Source organism: Pongo pygmaeus, chromosome 6, assembly GCF_028885625.2.
Source record: "Pongo pygmaeus isolate AG05252 chromosome 6, NHGRI_mPonPyg2-v2.0_pri, whole genome shotgun sequence".
NCBI classification, from domain to species: Eukaryota; Metazoa; Chordata; class Mammalia; order Primates; family Hominidae; genus Pongo; species Pongo pygmaeus.
In genome coordinates this window covers 10061936-10067823 of record NC_072379.2, presented here as the reverse complement: position 1 = coordinate 10067823, position 5888 = coordinate 10061936, and the positions used below count along the sequence as shown (strand labels likewise).

At 45.7% G+C, this 5888-nt stretch overlaps 1 pseudogene; it reads right to left on the bottom strand.

The window, feature by feature from the left end:
- Nucleotides 1–1193: 1193 nt before the first annotated feature.
- Nucleotides 1194–1373, bottom strand: LOC129040850 (small ribosomal subunit protein uS14-like; annotated as a pseudogene).
- Between the last annotated feature and the right edge of the window lie 4515 nt (nt 1374–5888).

Here is a 5888-nt window from a genome sequence, read left to right as displayed (position 1 = left end):
CTTCTCACCAAGGGCATTCCAAAGTAAACCTGCAAAACTAGTTCAGGCCATGAAAGGAAGGAGGGTTGGACATGCCTCATTCTGCCCTCATCTCTTTGGAATTCAGGCACAACTGACCAGCATTAACATCAACACAGAGATCTTAAGGCTGACAAAACAGACTCTTTGTTGCAATAAGATACCAAATTCCAACCTGAGTGAAGTATAGCGTCACATGACAGATAGCAGGTCTTGAAAGAAATAGAAGTATTTTACCCCAAAATAAATTTTTATTTGACATATTTTGAAATGACCCTGCAAATCTGTCTCTTGCAGGGAAAATCTACACTCTGTAGAGAGTCCCCTTCCCTTTCTAGGTCTTCTCCTGATTCAGGAGAGATATAACTAAGAGTCTGGCACCTTTTTGAGTCTGATGAGGAACACTTACCATCTATTCTTTCTGAAGCCTGCTACCTGGAGGCTTCATCTGCATAACAAGAACCTTGGTCTTGGCTCACACCTGTAATCCCAGCACTTTGGGAGGCTGAGGTGGGCAGATCACGAGGTCAAGAGATCCAGACCATCCTGGCTAACATGGTGAAACCCTGTCTCTACTAAAAATACCAAAAAATTAGCCAGGTGTGGTGGTGCGCACCTGTAGTCCCAGCTACTCGGGAAGCTGAGGCAGGAGAATTGCTTGAACCCAGGAGGTGGAGGTTGCGGTGAACCAAGATTGCACCACTGTACTCCAGCCTGGGCAACAGAGTGAGACTGTCAAAAAAAAAAAGTAGTCTCCACAACCCCTTATCTTTTTAAAAAATGTTTATTTTATGTGCAAAGAGCTATCATGGTTTTTTGGGAGTTTGTTTGTTTGTTTTTGATGGAGTCTTGCTCTGTTGCCAGGCTGGAGTGCAGTGGCCACAATCTCAGCTCACTGCAAACTCCACCTCCCGGGTTCAAGCGATTCTCCTGCCTCAGCCTCCTGAGTAGCTGGGATTACAGGCATATGCCAAAATGCCCAACTAATTTTTGTATTTTTAGTAGAGACGAGGTTTCACCATGTTGGCCAGGATGGTCTTGATCTGCTGACCTTGTGATCTGCCTGCCTTGGCCTCCCAAAGCGCTGGGATTTCAGGCGTGAGCCACCATGCCCAGCCACTATCATGGTTTTTCACTGGGTAGATGCCTTGGATAATCCTTTGAAGGAAGATCAGTTAGTGCAACTTAATGAAACCCGTATCTTTCCTGTACTGATGGAAACACTGGCGGCACATATTGAGGGCATATTTCCGGATCAGACCATGCCGGTTTGGGCAGAAGTGACAACAATGAGAACCCTGACCGAATATTCACTGGTGGCTCTAATACAGCTGCCGGTGACCCATTTTGCTCTCAGAAGCGCAATGAGGTAAAAGGCCACAACCTCTTGTCTTCAAACCAGACATGCCTTTCTGTTGATTCCAGGTCTTTAGATCATAACTTTACCCTTTCAACCAATTTCCAATCAGAAAATCTTGGAATTTATCTATGATCTGGAAGTCCCCCTGCCCCGCACCCCAAATTGTTCCACCTTTCCTGACTGAACCAATGTACAGTTTACATGTATTGATTGACATATGCCTGTAACTTCCGTCCCTCTAAAATGTATAAAATTGGCCACAGGGGCCAGGCCGCAGGGGCTCACACCTGTAATTCCAGCACTTTGGGAGGCCGAGGCGGGCGGATCACTTGAGGTCAGTTTCACTCGCATCCGTGTGAAGAGACCACCAGGCTTTGTGTGAGCAATAAAGCTTTTAATCACCTGGGTGCAGGTGGGCTGAGTCCGAAAAGAGAATCAATGAAGGGAGATGGGGTGGGGCCGTTTTATAAGATTTGGGTAGGTAAAGGAAAATTATGGTCAAAGGAGGGTTGTTCTCTGGCGGGCAGGGGTGGGGGGTCACAGGGTATTCAGTGAGGGAGCTTTTGAGCCAGGATGAGCCAGGAAAAGGAATTTCAGAAGGTAATGTCATTAGTTAAGGCAGGAACAGGCCATTTTCACTTCTTTTTTCATTCTTCAGTTACCTCAGGCCATCTGGATTTATACATGCAAGTCACAAGGGATATGATGGCTTAGCTTGGGCTCAGAGGCCTGACATTCCTGTCTTCTTATATTAATAAGAAAAATAAAATGAAATGGGGTAAAGTGTTGGGGCAGTGAAAATTTTTGGGGGTGGTATGGAGAGATAATGGGCGAGGTTTCTCAGGACTGCTTCGAGCGGGATTAGGGGTGGTGTGGGAACCTAGAGTGGGAGAGATTCAGCTAAAGGAAGATTTTGTGGTAAGGGGTGATATCGTGGGGTTGCTAGAAGGAACATTTGTCGTGTAGAATTACTGGTGATGGCCTGGATATGGTTTTGTAAAACCGTATTGAAATTGAAAAACTAAATGGAATAAGAGAAGGAGAAAAACAGGTATTAAAGGACTAAGAATTGGGAGGACCTAGGACATCTAATTAGAGAGTGCCTAAGGAGGTCCAGCATAGCCTTGCCAGCAAAGATTATTTATTTACTTTAAGAGTTAAGGGTGGCAGTTTGGGGCTAGCACCAGGAGATACCAGCTGTGATGGCTTGGAGGAACAGTGTAAACTGGCAGTGTAAACAAGAGCAGGGCATTTATGAGTAGTTGAGAACAGTGAATAGGAGTATCACTAGACAGAAGATAGTAGGAATGACAAGTTTTTGGGGGCACAGTCTAAGTTGGTCTGGTGTCTGGAATGAGACTGGGGCCTAATAAAAAGGAGCGTCTATACAGGAGCTTAACTGGGCTGTACCTTGTAGCATTCTGAGGACAGGCCTGAATTCTGAGAAGGGCAAGTGGTAAAAGTATTATCCAGTCCTTTTTAAGTTGGTGGCTGAGCTTGGTGAGGTGTGTTTTTGAAAGACCATTAGTTCACTGAATACTAAGAGCCTGAGAAACTGCTTGGGTGATTTGATTAATAAAGGCCAGTCCATTATAGGACTGTATAGAGGTGGGAAGGCCAAACTGAGGAATTATGTCTGACAGAAGGGAAGAAATGACCGTGGTGGCCTTCTTAGACACTGTGGGAAAGGCCTCTACCTATCCAGTGAAAGTGTCTACCTAGACCAAGAGGTATTTTAGTCTCCTGACTCGGAGCATGTTGAGTAAAGCCAATTTGCCAGTCCTGGGTGGTGGCAAATCCCTGAGCTTGATGTGTAGGGAAGGGAGGGGGCCTGAATAATCCCTGAGAAGTAGTAGTATAGCAGATGAAACACTGAGAAGTTATTTCCTTGAGGATAGATTTCCACGATGGAAAGGAAATGAGAGGTTCTAAGAGGCAGGCTAGTGGCTTGTTCTATAGCATAGCCTGCCTTTGTTGGTGTGTGGTGATTAGGCCTAGTGGAACTGCCATCAATAAACCAAGTGTGATCAGAGTGAGGAACAGGAAAGAAGGAAATACGGGGAAATGGGGTGAATGTCAGATGGATCAGAGAGATACAGTCATGGGGGTCAGGTGTGGTATCAGGAATAATGTGGGAGGTTGGATTGAAGTCCAGGCCAGGAACAATGGTAATTGTGGGAGACTCAGCAAAGACTGAGTATAGCTGAAGGAGCCAGGGAGCAAAAAGTATATGTGTCAGGTGTGAGGAAGATAATAGATTTTGGAAGTTATGAGAACTGTAGAGAGTGAGATGAGCACAGTTTGTGATTTTAAGGGCCTCTAAAATTATTAGGGTGGTGACGGCCACCGCATGCAGACTTGAGGGCTAGGCAAAACAGTAAGGTCAAGTTGTTGGGATAAAAAGGCTACAGGGTGCAGTCTGGGTTCTTGTGTAACAATTACAACTGCACAGCCCTGCACTTCAGCTGTGGGCAATGAAAAGGGTTGGGATGAGTCAGGGAGAGCTAGGGTGAGGCAGTCTCTAAACTGTCTTCAAGGAATGGAAAGAGGAGTGGGGAAAGGATTTAGGATCTATGGGGTCAGCTAGGTTTCCTTTTGTGAGTTTATATAATGGTTTTGTTAGGATGGCAAAATCAGGTATCTAAAGTCGAAAGTATCTAAACATGACCAGGAAGGAAAGGACTTGTTTTGTAGAAGATGTTGGGGTTTGAGAGATCAGTCAGACACGATCAGCAGGGAGAGCACGTGTGTTTTTATGAGAATTATGCCGAGATAGGTAACAGATGAAGAAGAAATTGGGTTTGACTGAATTAATGGGGTCTATCTGTGAAGCTTTGCAGAAGTACAGCCCAGGTAATTTGCTGAGCCTGATGGGTGTCAGAGTCAGTCCAAGTGAAAGCAAAGAGAGGCTGGGATGAAGGATGCAAAGGAATAGTAAAGAAAGCATGTTTGAGATCCAGAACAGAATAATGGGTTGTGGAGGGAGGTATTGAGGATAGGAGAGTATATGGGTTTGGCACCATGGGATGGATAGGCAAAACAATTTGGTTGACAAGGTGCAGATCCCGAACTAACCTGTAAGCTTTGTCTGGTTTTTGGACAGGTAAAATGGGGGAATTGTAAGGAAAGTTTATAGGCTTTAAAAGGCCATGCTGTAGCAGGTGAGTGATAACTGACTTTAATCCTTTTAAAGCATGCTGTGGGATGGGATATTGGCATTGAGCAGGGTAAGGGTGATTAGGTTTTAATGAGATGGTATGGGGTGCATGATCGGTCACCAAGGAGGGAGTAGAGGTATCTTATACTTGTGGGTTAAGGTGGGGGGAGGATATAAGAGGAGGATGCAAAGGAGGCTTTGAACTGGGGAAAAGGGCAGCAATGAGGTGTGGCTGTAGTCCAGGAACAGTCAGGGAAGCAGATAATTTAGTTAAAATGTCTCAGCCTAATAAGGGAACTGGGCAGGTGGGGATAAATAAAAAAGAGTGCATAAAAGAATGTTGTGTAAGTTGGCACCAGAGTCGGGGAGTTTTAAGAGGTTTAGAAGCCTGGCTGTCAATACTCACAACAGTTATGGAGGCAAGGGAAACAGGTCCTTGAAAAGAAGGTGATGTGGAGTGGGTAGCCTCCATATTGATTAAGGAGACGGACTTACCCTCCACTGTGAGAGTTACCTAGAGCATCTGTGATGGTCCTGTAGGCTTCCAAGGCAATCTGGCAGTGTCAGTCTTCAGCTGCTAAGCCAAGAAGATCTGGGAAGGAGTCAGAGAGCCTTGGGCCTGAGTTCCAGGGGCTCTGGAAGTGGCTGCCAGGTGAGTTGAACAGTCCAATTTTCAGTGGGGTTCCGCACAGATAGGACACAGCTTGGGAGGAATCCCGGACTGTGGGCATTCCTTGGCCCAGTGGCCAGATTTCCAGCACTTGTAGCAAGCTCCTGGGGGAGGAGGTTCTGGAGGAATCCCTGGCGGCAGCAGTTCAGGCATTTGGAGTTCTTGTGTGCTGGAGATGTGGCTGGGGTTTGTCTCACAATGGAGGCAAGGAATTGCAACTCAGAAATACATTGCTGCTTGGCTGCCTCTACTCTATTATTGTACACCTTGAAGGTGAGGTTAATTAAGTCCTGTTGTGGGGTTTGAGGGCCAGAATTTAATTCTTGGAGTTATATTTAATGTCAGGAGTGGATTGGATAATAAAATGTATATTCAGAATAAGAAGACCTTTTGACATTTTAGGGTCTAGGGCTGTAAAGTGTCTCAGGGTTGCTGCCGAACGAGCCATGAACTGAGCTGGGTTTTTCATATTTGATGAAAGAGCCTAAATGCTAACTGATTTGGGAGAGGTTGGATAAAGAAAAAGGAGCATTAACCTTAATATGCCTTTAGCTCCAGCCACCTTTTTAAGAGGAAATTGCTGGGCAGGTGGGGGAGGGCTAGTCGTGGAATAAAACTGTAAGCTGGACCCAGTGTGAGGAGGGGAGGTGATAAAAGGATTATAGGGTGGGGGAGCAGAGGCT